The following is a 17,509-nucleotide window of genomic DNA, read 5'->3' as shown; positions in this document are numbered from 1 at the left end:
GGCTAATGGAGACATCTGCAAGGTTGTAAAAGCCCTTTGCCTCCAGAGCTGAGAAAATGGTGAGGCTCCTGTAGAGAGGGACTGGCTTGGGGGTGCCTGCCACCTGCCACCATCTGCCCAGGACTGGCACTGCTAGCTGCTTCATCTTATCAGCACGACGCCCCAAGCCTCAGACTGGCAGCTGGCGTTGGTCTGCCCTGGGCATGCGGCAGTGCCAAGGCTGGAGGGAGCGGGGAAGGCTCCTCCTTGTCTCTGGGCTGGCACGCTCGCATGGCAGCTGTCTGTCTGCCGTAGATGGCAGGCGAGCCTGGAGCAGCCGCTGCCTGGGGATTGGTGCTCCCTTACCATGGGAACCACTGGGGTTGTGTTGCGGGTCTATTTGCAGGCCAAGGACTAGGTGCATAACCACATGGAGAGAAACGTAAACAATAGCCCACAGCCGGGGAAGCTGATCTGGGCCAACTGATGCCTCACACCGTAGCCCTAACAGCTGACTTGCACATGGCTCCTTTTGGAGCAAGAGGCATGCATCCGCTGATCAATGAACCACATGCCCACCCATGGATGAGGTCACCCTGCCCGAAATGCAGCCTTCTCTAGGGTGGACCACAGCAGCTGCTGCACGGGGTCCAGCCATGCCACAGCTGGGGACAGACTGCTGTACAGTTCAGAACGGCAGACCCCGGTGAAACTCCATGGTGACACTTGGCAGGCAAACGTGGACTTTGGGGTAACAAACTGTTCTTAGAAAAAGGGCCAGGGGATGCTTAATGGCCCAAAGCTCCCTGGAGCCATACCCAAAAGGCAGCAGCTTGGGGCTCCAAACAAGAACACTGGCTCCACCTTCCGTTAGTCTCCAAAGCCTCCTTTCCAAGTACCAACCAGACCTAACTGCTGAGCTTGCAAGGAACGGCTGGTGCCCAACTGGAGCCACCTCCTCCTCCCACGGCAGGGTGCACCGGAGAGCCTGGTACATGCTGGCATGTTAAGGGTTAACTCGCCAAGTTCTTCTGCCTTTCCTGTTTCTTCATCAGGGCACCTAACAGGGGTGTGGTGGGGCGCACCCGACCCCCTGGCCAAGACCCCTTGCTAGCCCCTCCAATCAATGGGGCGAGATCCATGGGGCTCCGGACCAGTGTATTGCCACAGGGCAAGGTGGGGTTCCCTATTCAAGCTGCTTCCCAAACCTAATCCACATGTCCTCCACTTAAGGTGGGCCCACTGCCCACCAGAGACTCCTGCAGGGAGCTGGGCTGCCACCTGCCCTGCCAGGAGGATTGCCAGGGCGCAAGGTGGAGAAAGAGAGAACAAGGAAGGAGACTGCAGCCCCCTTCTCCTGCTCGCTGAGGCAACCTTGGCCAGAAGACGGGAGCCAGCATACTCCTGATGGATGCACTGCACCAGGGTCTCATTTAACAGCTGTTTATCCCATCCAGATGCAAGAGGGTGACTTAATCAATGCTAATTGCTCAGCAGAATCCTGTACATCTCTCCATGTGGAGATGCTGCTGCCTTCCCTCCTTCTGCCCAGTCTCCCCCTTCTCCCCAGCTTGGGCTGTGAGCCAGCTGAGCATGCCTTCCTCCGTGGCAACCTCTGGGTGCCACCAGCTGTCTCAGCTGGCAGTGGGGGGGGGTCTCCCTGCTGCTCCTCCCTTTCAGGCTCTCTGGGGGCTATCCCAGCACATTGGGCAAGCAGCAGGGCCTGTTTCAGGCCCTGGGAAAGCTGCTGAATCTCTTTCCTCCCCCCCCCCACACCTCAATCCTGTGTCTGTGGGGCAGGGCCTGTCTTTCCCTGTGCTTGTGTAGCACCCACCACCCAGGAAGCCCACTGTTACAAGTGCTAAGAGCTCCCTATAGGCAACCAAAATTTCAATCCCAGGGCCTGGCTGGTGCTTGGTCTCTTTGCCGAGGCAGCCCATGGGATATGGCTGCTTGCCCATGAGGAGTTTTGCAAGGTTGTGTCTTTTAGGCTCCCAGTAGGTCACCCCACTGATCCCACCCCACTGGGGTCTACTTGGCAGGTTTGCTCATAGCCATCCTGCAGGTCAGGCTGGGTCCGGATCTGCATCCGCAAGGCTGCAGACCTGTGCATTGTGGGAAAATCCCACAGTGCCTCAGCCGTGATGGGCTGTGCACCAAGCAGCATTAGTGAGGCGATGAAGCCTGGGATGTCCTACTGCCCTGACAAAGGGAGGCTATATAAGCTGGATGAGTGCAGTCAGGGGAACCCAGTTACACTGCTGAACCAGGTCCAGGAAGGCAGCAACTCATCAGCTCAGGCCTTGGCAGGTTGGCTGCCACGGCTGCTAACCATGGCCATGGCGTAGAACCAACCGTGTCACTGGCTGGCTACGGACTCCGCTCGCGGCTCTAGGGCTTGGCATGTACACAGCCAGAAGTTGCTCTTGACTTCAGATGGGGCTAGAGCAGCTCCCGTGCTTTGCAAATCAGACCTTCATTGTAGAAGCTCTGCACCGGGTCCTGCCTTAAGCAGCATGTCCCTAAGTGGACTCCGATGCTTAGGTTTGGTCCTACCCCATCCTGCCTGAAAAGCTGCTTATGCAAAAGGTGGGCGGGTCCTCCCCCTCGCTGCTTTTTGTGCCTTAGTTGAGGCTCCGATGACAGCATGTTACAAAAATAGAGGCAATAATGGGTTTTCAGGCACTCGAGCAGGGTTGGAATAGGATTGCACTGAGGCATTTAAGTCCGCTGAGGCACTTATAGGGGGGTAGGGTCTGGCCGGACAGAGGTATGGTACGGATGAGGCCCCCCTGCCCAGTATTCAGCCCCTCTGGTCTCACCCCCAAGTTCCCTCAGCGCCCCCGACTCTTCTGCTCTGCATTGCAACCTGGCCAGTCTCACGCCATGACATGGCACCACCCGGTCGAGGCCTGATGGGAATTTGCCACAGGGGCCCCAGGTGCAACAAAACAAGGTGCAGTGTAACCACAGTATCCCCCCGGAGCCAAGAGAAGGAGGGAGGAGGAGGCTAGATGGATTCTCGGGCTTCTCTCCCTCCCACGCCACCAGTAATAAAGGTCCTGCACCGGGCTCCGGCTGGGAGGTGATGATGACACTGTGCTGGCAACGGGTGACGTGGGGGAGACTCTTGTTCTGGTTCCCCCACTGCTACCGGCCCCCCGCACGGACGGGCATGAGCATGTGTCTGGGCTGGTGACCCCAACACGCTGCAAACATGCTAAGGAGCAGACGGGCTGCGTGGAACCGGGCTCTTCTTCCCTGTCCCGGCCAGAAGGGCTCTTTCAAACCCTCAGTGATCCAGTGCCTCAGTGCTGGGGCACGCAGCCACAGTCCAGCCTGAGCCACGTGGATGCTACCCTGGCACTGTCTCCAAGCCCGTCGAGGAGCGTGCATTCATTGAGCCTCGTGTCTAAGCTAGGCCTCGTCCTCGCCCCAGGAAGCAGAGGGGGAAACTGCGGCAGAGAGTGGGGATTTGCTTTGCGCAAGGCTGTGCCCTGAGACAGCGGCAGGGATCGACTGCCACAAGTCCTGCTACAGCTAGAAAATGCCCCTTCCCTTGCTGTTTAGGGACATGGCCTGAAGCAGTGGGGCTGTCCCACATGCAGCTCAGGGCTGCAGCCACTGGCCAGTAGGGATTTTAAAGGAGTTCAGAGACCAGCTGGGCAGGGCGGGAGGCAGGGGCAGTTGCGGGTATACACCGCAGGCGGAGGAGGAGCCCTACTGGGGGGAGCACCGGCCCAGAGCTTGGCCTTGTTCTTCCTGTCAGGACTGCAGAGGCTCATCAGAGGGCCAAGATACAGTGAGCGGTCATAAGTTGTATGTGGCTGGCATTGGGCTCAGGTTTCTGTGATGCTGCTTCAAGGAGCAACCAGTTGGCCTGGGACTAGCAAGGAAAGACGTTGGCTCTGCCAAGCCAGTTCAGCACCTCAGCAGCATCTCTCTCCAGCAGCTGGAGGTAGAGGAGCAATGTGATTCCCCTCCCAGCTGCCTCCCAGTACTCTGTTGGTGCTGGGATAATAGATAATAGCTTGACAAGCCCCAGACCAGCTCTGCTGTGCCCAGCACAGAGACCGAACAGAGCCAAAACCTTCAGCTCTCTTCCCCCAACTAAACCAGATCCCTGAGCACAACAGTCTCTGGTTTTGGTTTCACGGGGGAGATTTCCTTTTGCCCTGGATGTGGATGGAACAAAATCCAGAAGCCTTAATCCCACTGATGGGAACTTGGGGGTCAGAACTCCCTGTGGGGGGAGCCAACGTTTGCAAAACCAAAGTGCTGAGCACAGCTGAGACCAGGAGACCCAGGTTGGGCCACCCCTGCCAGGCCTACCATACTTCAAGGGGCTCATCCTGATCCACACGGACGGGGGAGCACCCTGACAAACTCCAGGCAGTGCTTGGCTCTCCGGGCCTTGGCGTGGACGTGCCCTGTACCCAGGAAGCCAGTGGGCTGCCTGCAGGGCTGCAGCTGGGCCGGTCACCAAATGTCACACTGAAGCGTCATGGAGGGTTCGCTCCTCTGGGAATTAGCACCCTGCCCCCGGCCGGATCCTGAAGGCTGGTGTTAACACATGCCTTTCCCTGCTCAGGGGCATCTGCAATTTCAGCCTTTCTGGACTCTGAGTACATCATTCCCAGCAGCTGAGAGGAGGCGAGAGGGGGTGCCTGGGAGGAAAGCATTGGCATCTGCTGGCCCAGCTGCCCCTCCCCGCACCACAGCACGGAGCGAAAGTGGGCAGCCGGCCAGGGTGGCAACTGCAAACCCATTAGAGGGCACCGAGCCTGCCAGAGTGTGCAAAGCCACGTCTGTGCGCGGGGGGGGGGGAGCGTGACAGGTGCAAGCCAGACAAATTCCCGCTCATCTTTTATTCATCAGCCCCTGAAATGCCGTTGGAAAAGGCTTCCCTCCCCTCTCCTCCCTCGCTGCCAGGCCTGTGCGTGCCCAGGGCTGTGCGTGCACGGAAGCACTGCCCGGGGGATGCTTTACAGCCCTCTCGTGCCGGGTTTAACTCCTGCCCTGCCCCTGCGCTCCTGCCGCCTGCTCTCTCCCCATGGCTTTGGCCCGTCCCTCTCCTAGCCATGAGCTGCCCCTTCCCTGTGTGCATCTCCCCCAGAGCCAGCACTGAGGGCCCTGTTTCCTGCTCCCCGAAGGGGGACATCACGAGTTCTCCTGATCTAAACGCCCAGCCCCCAGGACCGGCTTCTCTGGAAGGCTCTGGTTTGGGTCCCTGCGCCCAGGGGTCTGGCCCCCATCCGGGGCACTCACTCCTACCCTCTACCCCAACCAACTCCCCCGCCACTGATCCAACTAGGTCTCTGCCCTACAGCCCCTGCACCAGCATTTCCCCCTCGCACCTCCAACCCACCCATCCAGTTGCCACCAGGCCACCCGTGTCTCAAATACCTGCCCTACCCCTCATGCCCGCCCAAGCCCCCATCCTTTCCTGGTGCTCACTCAAGCCCCCCCCATGCCCTCCCCATAGCCATCAGCACTGTCAGGGAAGCTGGGCTCTGCGCCCCCCACACACGTGGCCTCTCTTGCTGGCTGCTCTCTCCTCCCCTTCTCTATAAATAAGTAATAGGAGTGGTGTCTCCGACAGCCGCTCTGTATAAACAAACCTCGCAGAACAGCAATGTTCTCGGAGCGGATCCCAGCAGACTCGGCAGATTCATTTTTCATATTGCTGGGCTGGAACCCAACTCAGCAGCCAGCAGCCGGGCCGCTGCAGCAAAAGCCCCTCTCTGCTCTGCGGCTGGATCCCGCTCTCCTCCTGCTGTGGGCTGGATCCTGCTCTCACTGCCTGGGGGCTGGGGCGGGGGTACATCTTTAGCTCACTCCAGGTCTACACACATTTGCTTCCTTCAGGCCTGCTCTGGTCCCTTGTCAGAGCCAGACTAGAGGGGGTGGGGAGGAGAGGGAGGAACTGCAGGAAGGAGAGAGAAAGCATGAGCAGAGAGGTAAGGGAGGAAGGCAAAGAAAGAGGGGGAGGGAAAGGAAGACGAAGGGAGATGGAAGGAAAAGAAAGCACGAGCTCTGGCAAGGGCCCTGCTGTCCCACGTGGCACCCACACACCCTGCTGCACCTGGAAGCATGCCCTACCCCGCTGCACGGGCATGCCGGGCCCCGGTCGCTCAAACGCCCCGCTGGGTTCCCCTCGGCTGCAGCCTCTGCCGCCATCAACCCTGTTGGGAGAGCGAGGGGTCCGGAGGCTGAGTGCACACGCTGTGCTCCTGAGGGGGTGGCACTTTTTCGGTAGGTCCTTCACCAGCCCAAACCTGTGCACGCTCCCGGCGAGGCCTCTGGCGTCTAAGCCCAGAAGCCTGCTGAAATTATGACTTGTAAAACTCAACTGCTCCCGTGACATGCACCCAGGCCAGGAGCCAGCCCCGCCACTGCTCACTGCAGTCAGGGCTCCCCCCTGCCAGCGCTGCCAGTGCAGCCTGGTCCGCACCCCTGCTTGGCCCCGTCCTGCACTCGCCCTAGCTCTGAGGATGTCCCTCCATCCTGCTTGTGGCTCCTGATGTGCTGCGCCACGGGTCTGATCCTGGAAACACAGCAGCCGGGGGAGATCCCCACGGGCCACTGCATGATCCGGTGCTGAGCAGCGCAGCTTCCCCAGGTAAGCTGGAGCCAACGACAGAGCTCGCAGGTTTCCCCGCACGGCTTTGCCAATCCGCCTCTGTCCTGGCCTACAAACCCCTTCTTATTCCCTTCCTCGGCCTCTTCCAAGCACAGACAGATGGTGCCTTCAGCCAGACACAGACTACACAGCTTCCCTGGCACTGCTCTGCCAGAGCACCTCCACCCTGGCCTGGCACACTCACCGCCTCTGCCCGCTCTGGTGCTGGGGCAGTCCCAGGCTTAGCAGTGGTTTTCTGAGAGCCAGAAAGCTGAGCCTGGCGCACTCGCTTCACTGGTGACAGCTCACTGGAGCCACTAGAAACCCACCCAGCTTTCCAGCAAGGCAAGCGTTGCTCTGCCGTGCCCATTCCCACCCCTGACCCAGCTCAAACAACGACCTTTCCTGCGGCGGTGAAGCCTGGAGCCCTGCCAGCGGGGACAGCATCTCATTGCTTTTCAGAGGCTGGCCTAGGAGCCCAGCAGGTCTGAAGCCAGCTGCTCACAAGCTCCTCCCAGCCCACTCAATACTGCAAGCTTTCCCACACAATGCATCAAACACGGGGAAGTCCTGACCTAGCCAAGGTCACTGGCAAATTGATTCAGGAAGCTTAAGATCTTCAAAACCGCCCCAAGTACCTAAACCAAATAAAGGAGAGAAAGGGAAAACAGGAAGCGTTGAGGGATTAGAGGCGACTCGGTGCTGCCTTTCAAAGGGGACAGGCCTGCCGCATCCCTGGCTGGCGGGTCCAGGACAAGTCCGGGGCAGAGGGGTCACCCTGGCAGGGAGCGTGTCCAGATGACACCACGGCGGGGGGAGTCGCTCCTAGCTGGGCTGGACTTGGGAAGGGAAAGGGGTGGATACTTCTTCCTTGACTGGCCTGCTGCCTGCCAATCACTCCACTGCAGTAGCAGGCTTACCCTGCCTGGCACAGGAGAGGACACGGTCTCCCTGGGGTGTGGATGCAGCCATGCTCTGTGGCTCCCGTGGGCAGGGTGGAGAGGAGGCATGTGATACAGCCAGGGGCCTGTGAAAACAGCACACGTGTCACGCAGGGTTTCACTGACATCATCACGTGTGGGCAGCAACCTTGCTGCTAAAGACCATCAGTGCCAGGCCAACCCAGATACAACCGTTAGGAGCTCGCTGGCTCGTGGGATGCCCCCGCCCTGGGTTTCACAATCCTAGACTGAAATTCATGACTTGGGCTCTAGTGAGATCTCTCTCCATCTGGCCGGCTGGCTCGCTAGCTTCCACCTTAGGCTTTTCTATAATGTTCATCACTGAAATACTTCAGCCTTCAGAATAGGTGCAGCCAAGCCCCAGATCCAGACTGCTCCCCAGTTTGGGGAACGTTTGTAGCCAGCCGTGAGGTTCATGCCCCTAGACCTGCTGCTAGAAAGGCTTGACTCAGAACTCCAGAACGAAGGGAGCCTGCGCTGGATTCTCCTCCGGAGCTGGATCGGGGTGTCACACCTGGGATCCTCCCTTGTTCCCACGATGGCACACAATCTGTAATCACTGGACTCACGATTGCAGTTCCCGACATGACAGCCCTCCTCCTCTAGCTGGCTGGGGCGCCAGAAGCAGTCAGGAGATGCCTAGCTCATGCGCAATCCCATGCTGCTACTTCCACTGCTACAGTGACCTGTGTTAGATTAAAATCCCAGGGGTACGCCTCTCCCCGCTACAATCAGGCCTTCATTTGCAGTCCTATGCAGGACTCCTGGTTCATTTCCCATCTCTGCCACTGACCTGCTGTGTGAGCTTTGGCAAATCACTTCCTGCCTCTGCTTCTCCTCCTACCCTTCGAGTTAGAGAGGTTTTAAGACAGGATCTGTGTGTATCCAGTACCTGGCACAAAGCAACCTCTAAGTGCAATTTTAATATTAATAACAGCGCACTGCTGCATGCTAGGAACAGCTATAAGCTAGGTCATCCTGTTACCCTTTTCTAAGCAGCGTGCTCGTAAGTCGTCAGTGAGAGGTTGCAATGTACTGTGAACGGTGCTGCACAGGAGTTATGAGGAACCACGTGGCCTGTCGGTAGTTGGTTTTTATGCATCAAACCTCGGCTTCACTGAAATCAATGGCACAATTCCATCTGTTTTCAGTGGGGGCTGGGTCACCCTCCGGCCCTTTCCAGACAAGCGAAGCTCTCTCTCGTACCCTGTCCTTGCTGCCTTCTTTCCAGCCAGTACAATTTGAACAGAGCACTTGCATTTCTGCCAGGCGCCATATGGCAAATGTCCCTCTCCTATGCCGTTTACAGAGGGATTTGGCAGTGTGCACCCACACCCTGAGGAAGGATGCACACATGCATTTGGTCAAATCATTACTTACCAAAAAGAAAGAGCAACCCCTTTGCAAATACTAGTGATCTGTGCTGAACAAAAGTATTCAAAAGCTGTCTTCCCGTCGCTCAGGCAGCTCCGTGACTTGCTAATTCCCAAATTATTTGCAAATATTCTTTGCCAGCGGGTGAATAATATATTTTTGACTAATTTATTCTCACTCTAAGAACGGGTTTAATAAAAGAGAAAATAGGGGGGAACCACCCCCTGCAATATCTTTAAAAATCAGATGAAGCTGCCACAAACAGGACCTCCCATAACACGATGGGATGGTGCACGCCCGGAGTCCTGACCAGACAGCACAGACTTTACCCTGGTCGAATCTCGTCTTGGAGTGTTTGTATCTTTGAATTCATTGGGTTTGCACTGTTTGCTTTGGGCTAATTGCAACAGCTCTGTATTTCTGGGTGCTTTATTATACTCTCAAACTACATGTAAGCATCATTATGTGTGTGGGAGTGCATGCATACATGTGTTGGGATGTGTATGTGGATGTGTGTGCATGTGCGTGCACAACCTCTGCATGTGTCTGCAACAGACACATTCAAAATATTGTGAAAGTCATCAGTTCCCTTGCTTTCTCGATGATAAATATTTGTGCCCGGGTTGTTTGGTGCATCGTGTACAGCCTGCGTATGAGGAAACACGTTCTTTTCCATATGGAAGGGCTGCACAGACTTTTGGCACAGACGCCCTGGCAAAGACATCAGGCACGCTCAGGACAAAAGGCTTGGCACATGGTACCTGGCAGATTGGTGCCATCTGCCTTGCTTTTTCTCCAAGCATTAGGCTGGTGAGTGGAGATAGCTGGCTGCTGGAAAGCTACAGATGGGCTGGCTGAGAGAGGAGTTCCCTCCCCTTGTCCTTCCTCTGCCACCTGGGAGAGCCCCAAGGGTCCTGGATCTCTGAGATGAGGACAATGAGCGGAAGAGAAAAGGAGCTTCACACACAGCACAGCCCCTTCAAGCATCAGGGGAAACTCTAGGAAAGAAGGCAGCAATGGCTAGTGGATGTCACACTGGCCTCACCTCCCACCTGCCTTGCTCGCATTGTGTGTCTCCTTCCCCTCCTGCTCTTGGTCTCTTCCACCCGCAGCTCCTGGGCAGGGCTGTCCCTCGCTGTGTGTGTGAGCGGTGCCCAGCGCAAAGTGTAGAGTTTCTCCTCCCTTGGCTCCACCTTTTCTGTCCCACCTTCTGCCAGACCAGCCCGGAAAACTCGCCCCAAGGAAAGGCGACAGCAGGGCATTGGAAGGGAAGCAGTTCTGGCTCCTTTGGTACCCTGCTTTCTGAATCTCCACTATCGCATTGCAGTGGGATGGGCTTTAGCCATGCTTAAAGTAGCACGCAACAGAGCCACAGCTGCAGAGTTTTGTAGAGGGACCAGCATCCGTTCCACGGGGCACAGGCCTCCAGATCGTTTTCTTCTTCAAAGTGTTTGTGCCCAAATCCAGTTCAATGAAATAATTCATTCCAGTCTGTGTTTTATCTATGGCCCACGGAGGTGAGCACAGGGATGCAGGACTGGTCCTTTCCCTTGCAGCCACGGAGCCGGAGCCTGGTCCAGGTGGGCAGTGCAATGCAGTTCCAGTTCTTCTCTCGGGACAGCTTCCCAGCCCATGGCACTTGGGTAACACAAATAGACAGGAGAGCTTCCCAGACTGGCTCTCTGTGCTGCATTACTCTGCCTCCTGCTTCTTCCTACAAGGTGCTCTTGACTTGGGTGCTGGGCTCAGGCTTCAGTTTGCAGCAATGCCCTGCTTTTCTCTGGGGGGGCGCAACATGGCTCATACACACTGAGGCTCCCCCACCCCTCAGCATGGCCCTTCTCTGCTGGCCTTCCCTCCCCCTTCCTGCGCTGGCTGCATTCACCCCGTGGAGGGTGGGAGCTTCCAGCCCCAAAGACCCCACGTGCTCTGCCCTCCCTGCACTACCACCAAAGTGCTGACCAAGCAGTTCCCAGGCCGCTCTAAACCAGCCCTGGATTTAGAGATGCTGCAGAGACCAGGAGGGCTGAGACTGAGTCAGGGGGAGGAGATAGCCTTTGCCTGGGTTACCCAATGTGCCCTGAGTTTAACCAGTCCCACCCCTGCTATATCACTGGCACATGAGGGTCACTCCACAGAGGCTGATGCCACGCTTCAATGCCAACCTACCATCTCTGCCTTGCTCCAACCAGCCCTTTAGTCTGGACTGCCCTGAAACCTCTTGCGACTGGCCCCAGGTCTGACTCTGCCCCTGCCAGCACATGGGAGTCAGGGATTTACCGCTACTGGGCATGAACATTTTTGTACGGGGTGGGGCGGGGGAAGTGGGGCTCCAAGTTCATTGCCACGTGACTGAGGAGCAAAACAAAGTCCCTGACACACACCAGCAAAGCGGTGGGATTGTGCCTGTGTTGCTATAGGAATCCAGGCTGAACACCTGCTCATTTGGCAAGCACAGGCAGCCGAGTGGGGGAGAGACAGCTAAGGAGAGGGAGGGTATCGAGAGAAGACAAGGACAGGAGGCAGCTGCCAGGGGAAGCAGGAATCGGACGTGCGGTTCAAAAGACTCTGGGTCGGTGAGATCCTCCAGCAGCGGAGGTGTCAGAGCTTGGCATAGCCCAGCTTGCTGTGAGGGCATCTGGAAACAGGGCTGGGCTGGATGGACAGACCAGACCTTCGCAGAAACACTGGTCTCAGGCGGTCACTGGTCCAGTGACCGGTGACCTCCTATCAAGTTAACTCATGTCGCTGAATGTGGCACTCCTGGGAGTGCAGCTCACAGCACTCAAGGTTCCTCACAAACACACAGAGCAGGGCACTGCTTGAGGGAAGCTCACAGCACTACTAGTTGCTCACTAGCACGTGGGGCAGGCAGTGCTGGGCAGCGCTGGGGCCCTGTCTGGATTCCAGCGGGGCGTGGGAGGACTGGCTCCTGCCAGCCCCTGGCTCTCCCCAGCCCCACCGGGGAGCTGCTGCTCACACCTCACTCTTGCTCCAGCTCCCGCCTGGCATCGCTACCTGCTCTGTGGTAGCCTGGCATTTCCGCTGCTCTCTCCCCACCTTTTATTTAGGGGAAGGGGTGGCAGGCAGGGATGGGGGAGGAGGGTCTCCCCCCAAACTGACTCGAGTCAGCAATAAGCAGCGCTAGAGGAATCTTTCTTTAATGCTCAGGAGGTCCCGGCACAATTGATCCGGGAGATTGATTACCATTATACTGCAATGCTTTTGACTTTCATTGGCGACCTCCCTGCCTCCCCTCCTCCCCCAGCGCTCCCAGCCCAGGGCTGCAGAGCGCGGCCCCCTCCCCCACTGCAGTGGAGCCAGCCCAGCCCTGCACCTGGGCTGTGCAGCCCTGGCACCTCCTAGAGACAGGTGGGTTTGGGTGGGGGGCCCCGGCATTACTGATGGGCCAGCGTGTGCTGGGAGCACTGGGAAGGAGCGGGGCTATGTGAGGGGACAGACAGGGCTGGAGGCATATGTGGGGGGGTGAAAGCTGGACCTGGCTGTAGGAGCTGGGGTCCTGGAGCCGGACAGCCAGAGCTCTGCTCCCACCACTGCAATGTACTGCCTCTGTCTCCCGCCCCTGGGAAGGGGCATCCTCGATCAAGCTAGCCGTAGCAGCGATGCCCTGGATGAGATGCCTTCCCCCCGCCCTGGCCTGCTGAGTGCCCTCGGTGAGGAGCAGCCCGCACTTAGGGCTGGGCAGCAAGGAGGAGGGGCTGTGCCATGCTTTGACTTGAACAGGGCTGCTGGGGGAAGCAGGAGCTCGCAGTGCTCAGCAGGGTGCTGAGGACCAGGCCAAAGGGGCAAGTGCAAAGAAGGGGCAGGTGCCCAAGGTCCCACCCATGCTTTCTGTTGTGGAACGGGCATGGGCTGGCTGCGCGCCACAGCTGGGATCAGCCCAGGGCCCAGCCCTGCCACCCCCGGAAATCCTATCTACACGGCGGCAGCCAGGCTGCAGTGGAAAGGGGAGGCTGGGACTGGGGGAAGGGGTCACTCACCGTGGAGGCACATCAGGGAGGTTGAGCAACGGGCCCAGAGCCCCAGGGCTGTTTTCTCCCTGTGCTCAGGAAAGGGCCAGAAGGCAGAGCACAGGCTTCCCCACGGCACACTCCCACCACCCAGCCCTGCTACCCCAGGCCTAGGCTCTCCAGCACCACAGCCCCGCCGGTGCCCTCAGGCTCAGCCCACAGCCACCTGCCATCCCAGCCCCGGGTCCCCACGACGGCTGCCAGCCACGTCTCCCTGTTCACACAGTCCCCGTGTCCACCCTGCATCGCCTGCCAGCTCAGTGCAGCCGGAGGAGCAGCACTTTCCCTGCACCCAGACACCAACAAGCTCCGGTAACTGGAGCTCCTTGATGTTGGGAGCAGAGCGGGGTGACGGAGAGGCTGGGACACCAGACTGCTACCGGCTCCATCCCCATCCCCATCCCCATCCCCGTCCCAGCCAGTGTCACTCAAAGAGGCTGAGCTCCTGTCTGATGTGCTGTTTCCCAGTAGGGTGAATCTGCCTGAACCTTGCCCTGTAAGGTGGAGGCGCTCCCCCCAGATCCTGGGGCCCCTTCCCCTACTCGTGGCCATGCCTCCTCCTCTCCCCCTTCCACCTGATGCCATCTCAGGGAAGACCAGGCCTTCAGCCCAGAGGCTGCTCCAGCTCCCCCCCAGTCAGGTTATGGGAGCCACCCCTTCCAAGTGGGCTTTGACCCCCGGCGTCCCACCCCCGCTATATATCTCGGCACTGATGAACACCTTAATGGCAGGTGCCCAGTGCTTATTAATTCCAGATGCCCTTGAAGGCAGCTCCATAGTGGGGGCTTCCCCCGCCTCCCGCCCCTGCCTTTCCATTGACCACCTCAGCAGGAGGCATAAACCACAGAGACTCGCTCTCCTCGGCTGCCAAGGCCCCTGCAAGATAATGTGTAATAAAATCAATCCGCTCTGCAGAACGGCTTATTTATGGCATTGCTCCTGCACCAGGAGGAAGAGTCGGCACCTCCGTGGAGCCTCAGCTCTGGGACACATGGGGCAGTGCCTGTGCTTGTGGTGCCAGCCTGGTGGTGCCCAGGACTGATGGCAGCACCAGGACCCTCCCCCTTGTCTCTGCTGTCAAGGGAGGGGGCGGGGGATGGCAGGCTGTGCTGGGGTCCACCCGCGCGCTGCATGCGAGCCTGCAGTCAGCACCGTACCTAGACTCCTGGTGCCCTTGGGCAAACTTTTAGCTGTGCGCCCCCCTTTGCTAGAGAAAATGATAATAATACTTTAAAAATGACCATTTTTGGCCCCCTCTCTGTCTGGGCCGCAGGCGGCCGCTCGGTTCACCCATGCCTGTGTCCAGCCCTGCCTGCAGCCTTGCCTCTTCTCCAGTGCTGGGGCAGGGCCTGTGCTGAAAGGTGAACATGGAGCAGGAATCAGGGTTTCTCTGTCTCATTAGGGTCTACAGAGGTGCCTTTCCATGGGCTGAGGGAGGAACCAAAGGATCCACCATTTTGGTGGAAGGACTCTGGTGCCCAGGAAAGAGGAGTTTGGCACGGAGGTCTGGTTCAAGCCTATCTTTCGGCTTCCCTGCTCTGTGCCTCAGTGACTCTATCTGGAAAATGGGTACGGACAGCTGCGCTGCACATGTGAGGCTGCCCTGGGGCCTGTGTGGTGCTCTGGGGCTCTCTGATGAAAGAGGCATGGCAAGCACGTAGATAAGAGCTGCTGCAGAGCTAGGCTGGAGGAAAGGAACCCCCAATGGATATGGCTGCTCCCCAGACAGTGGTAGGGGGTGTGGGCGACAAGGAGCAGGGGCAAGCTGAGCTGTGTCTCTGTGTTACAGTGATGAAGGAGGCCTGGGTGCACATCCAGGGGGCTGCTGGGACTCCCCATAGCATTTAGACCATGTTGGCACCTGGGCACACAGAGGCTCCCACGGCGGGAGGCAGTGGGCACGGCCAGGGCTGAGGCAAGCACTCATCCCTGCATCCAATCCCTCTCCCTGCACATCCTGAATCCCAACCCTGAAGCCCTGAGAAAGGCCCCGTCCAGAGTGGAGATACTGCTATGCTTCTGCTGGGGATGGGGCTGATCAAGGGGGACTAGGATCAGCACCGAGGCAGGGAGAGGTGCTGGGGAGGACAGTTTAAGGGGCACGGAGGGTGGGAAGGCAGGGGTTGGGGAAGGGTGAGGGTGGCACTGGGGCAGCCGGCAGGAGGGCTGTGAGGGCGAAGGAGCCAGGATGGGTGGAACGGGCCATGGAGGTGCAGGCATCTGTGTCCTTCTTCCCATATCTCCCGCTCCTCAGTTTCCAGAGCAGCGGCTGGGAAATTGTGCTGACACCAGAGCACCAGAGAAGTGCTCGCGCTGCTCAGCCCGTTATCAGCAGGGCTGGGAGTGGGGGGCGGGGGGAGCCACTCAGACATGCTCCAGACTGATAAAGTGGGGAGGCAACAGAGGCTGCATCTTAACGAGGCTTCTCCTACCAGCACTGGCCTCAGTGCCCCAGGATCTGGGCAGGTCTCGACCCTTCAGCCCCAGCTGGCTTAGGGGGAAATGTCCTTCTCTCCCCATCCCAGGGCCCTGATTCTCCTGCTCTGGGTCCTGCACTGGGAGGCCTGGGGCCCTGGTCCCTCCCTGTGTGTGTGTGTGTGTGTGTGAGAGGGAGAGATTAGATGTGTGAACCTGGGCATGCACATGTGTGTGAGATAGCGCGTGTGACTCAATGGGCAAGAATGAGCGTGAAAGAGGAATGTGTGGGGGTGTGACAGAGACAGTCTGCTCCAGAGGGCGAGCGGGAATGTGCGCGAGTCTGTGTGTGCGACAGACAGTGGGACCGGGCGTGTATGCCAGACCGTGTGTGTCTAAGCATGAGAGAGTGACTGCGGGTTGTGGGGCACAGGAAGTGGGAGAACGTGGGTAGCATTCGGGGGGAGGCTGTGGAGGATGGAGGCTCCGAGGAACTTGGTGACCTTTATGGGACATATACTTTATGGGACATTTCCTCCTGGGGGAGGGGGAGATCAATCTGGTTGAGTTCATGAAACAACAGGAGTTCAGGGCGCTCGCAGCCTCTCTCCACTCCCCTCCCCACTCAGCAGGGCTGCGCAGGGCCCCAGCGCTGGAATAACAGCACGGTGCACGGCTCAGGACTAAGAGCATCTGCAGGGGGGTGTCCCAGCATGGCTGCCGGTCAGGACTGAGGGGCACTGGCGGATGTGGGCGCATGCGCGAGGAGCCCGGGCCTTGGAGCAGCGGGGCTTTGTGTCCGGAGGGAGAGGTGCTGGCACATGTGAGGGTGAAGCCCAGGCTTGGGGTAGGGGGCGGGGGTGGCGCTGGAGCATTGCACAGTGCCTGCTCTCAGCATGCCTGACTCTACCGATTGGGTTTGATCCAAGGACAGGGATCTGGGGAGGTGTTACCAGAGGATCGAAACCCGCTGGCAGCCTGGCGCTGAGGAAGCCTGCAAGCCTCTCGCCCACGCTCCGACTGGCTCCAGCTTCCCGATCCAGCCTTGTGCTTTTACGAGCATGAAAATTTCAACGTCCCCTCAAAATAAACGGAGCAGATGAAAGCTGGCACCGCCCCGCCTGCTCCCCTGCCGGGGGGGGCTGGGAACGACAGGACCACGGTGCAGGCAGCGAGGGGCCACGGAGGCAACGATCCCATGCTGGGAGGTGGGTCTGGAAAGAGACGGCCCCGTGGGCTGGGCGGTGGGAGCCCGGTGGGGCGGCTTGGCAATCTGGCTGATTTAGACAGGGCTAATCCTGCTCTGAGCAGGGGGTTGGACTAGTGACCTCCTGAGATCCCTTCCAGCCCATTTTTCCTGTGATCCTATGCCAGGACTGAGCTCCCAGATTACTAGCATGAAGGATTTGATACGGGTACAGAAGCTCTTGTGTTAAACGCCTCGCTAGCACACACACAGTGCCTGCTCCCCAGGACCGCCCCAGCCCCAGGGAGCTGATTTTCAGCTGATGGAGATTGCCAGGTTCAGGTCCATGCTCCCGTCAGAGCCCGAGTCCGATGCACACGCCTGATACCGAGCCCCCACGTGTGCAATGCTAGAACCTGCTCCCGGGGCTTCCCGGGGGGCACGGGAGAGAGCTGCCAGCAGCCACGCACGGGCCTCTTGCCTCACCTCCGTGGCTGCGCGGTGGGAAGGCTCTGCAGCCTGGGGCGGATTGACAGACTTACGGCTGCACAGAGCAGGGGCAGGAGCGAGAGCTGGAGAGCCCTGGGGCACAAGGGCCCCTTGCTCCCTGCACCTAGCCCCAAAGCACTCAACTGCCCACCTAGGCTGCCTGCCAGTGCCCGGAGCCCAAAGCCAGGATCCTGCATTCAGGGATGTACAAGGGCCCAGGCAGCAGATGGGGTCAGGACTCCTGAGTCTCTCTGAGCACAAACATTTTTTAGTGACTACAGCACAAAACAGGGTTCCCCCCCACCCATGGGTCTCGCTTCGGCTCTGCCCTGCCTTGCAGAGTGACCTTGCATGAGGGTCTCAGTGTTGTCAGGCCTCAGTTTCTCCTCCCATGACACCAGGCTAGTGACACGTGTGCATTGCAAAGCACATGCTGAGGCTCAGTTCATCA

General features: G+C 58.8%; 1 protein-coding gene across 3 annotated transcripts in view; it reads right to left on the bottom strand.

The window, feature by feature from the left end:
• The window catches only part of NFIC (nuclear factor I C), a 184,898-nt gene that overhangs the window by 63,798 nt on the left and 103,591 nt on the right, over positions 1 to 17,509 (bottom strand). The window lies entirely within an intron of this gene.

Source organism: Crocodylus porosus, unplaced genomic scaffold, assembly GCF_001723895.1.
Source record: "Crocodylus porosus isolate Cpor-Errol unplaced genomic scaffold, CroPor_comp1, whole genome shotgun sequence".
NCBI lineage: Eukaryota > Metazoa > Chordata > Crocodylia > Crocodylidae > Crocodylus > Crocodylus porosus.
Note: the sequence above shows the minus strand (reverse complement) of the source record. Positions and strands in the feature narration are given on the sequence as shown.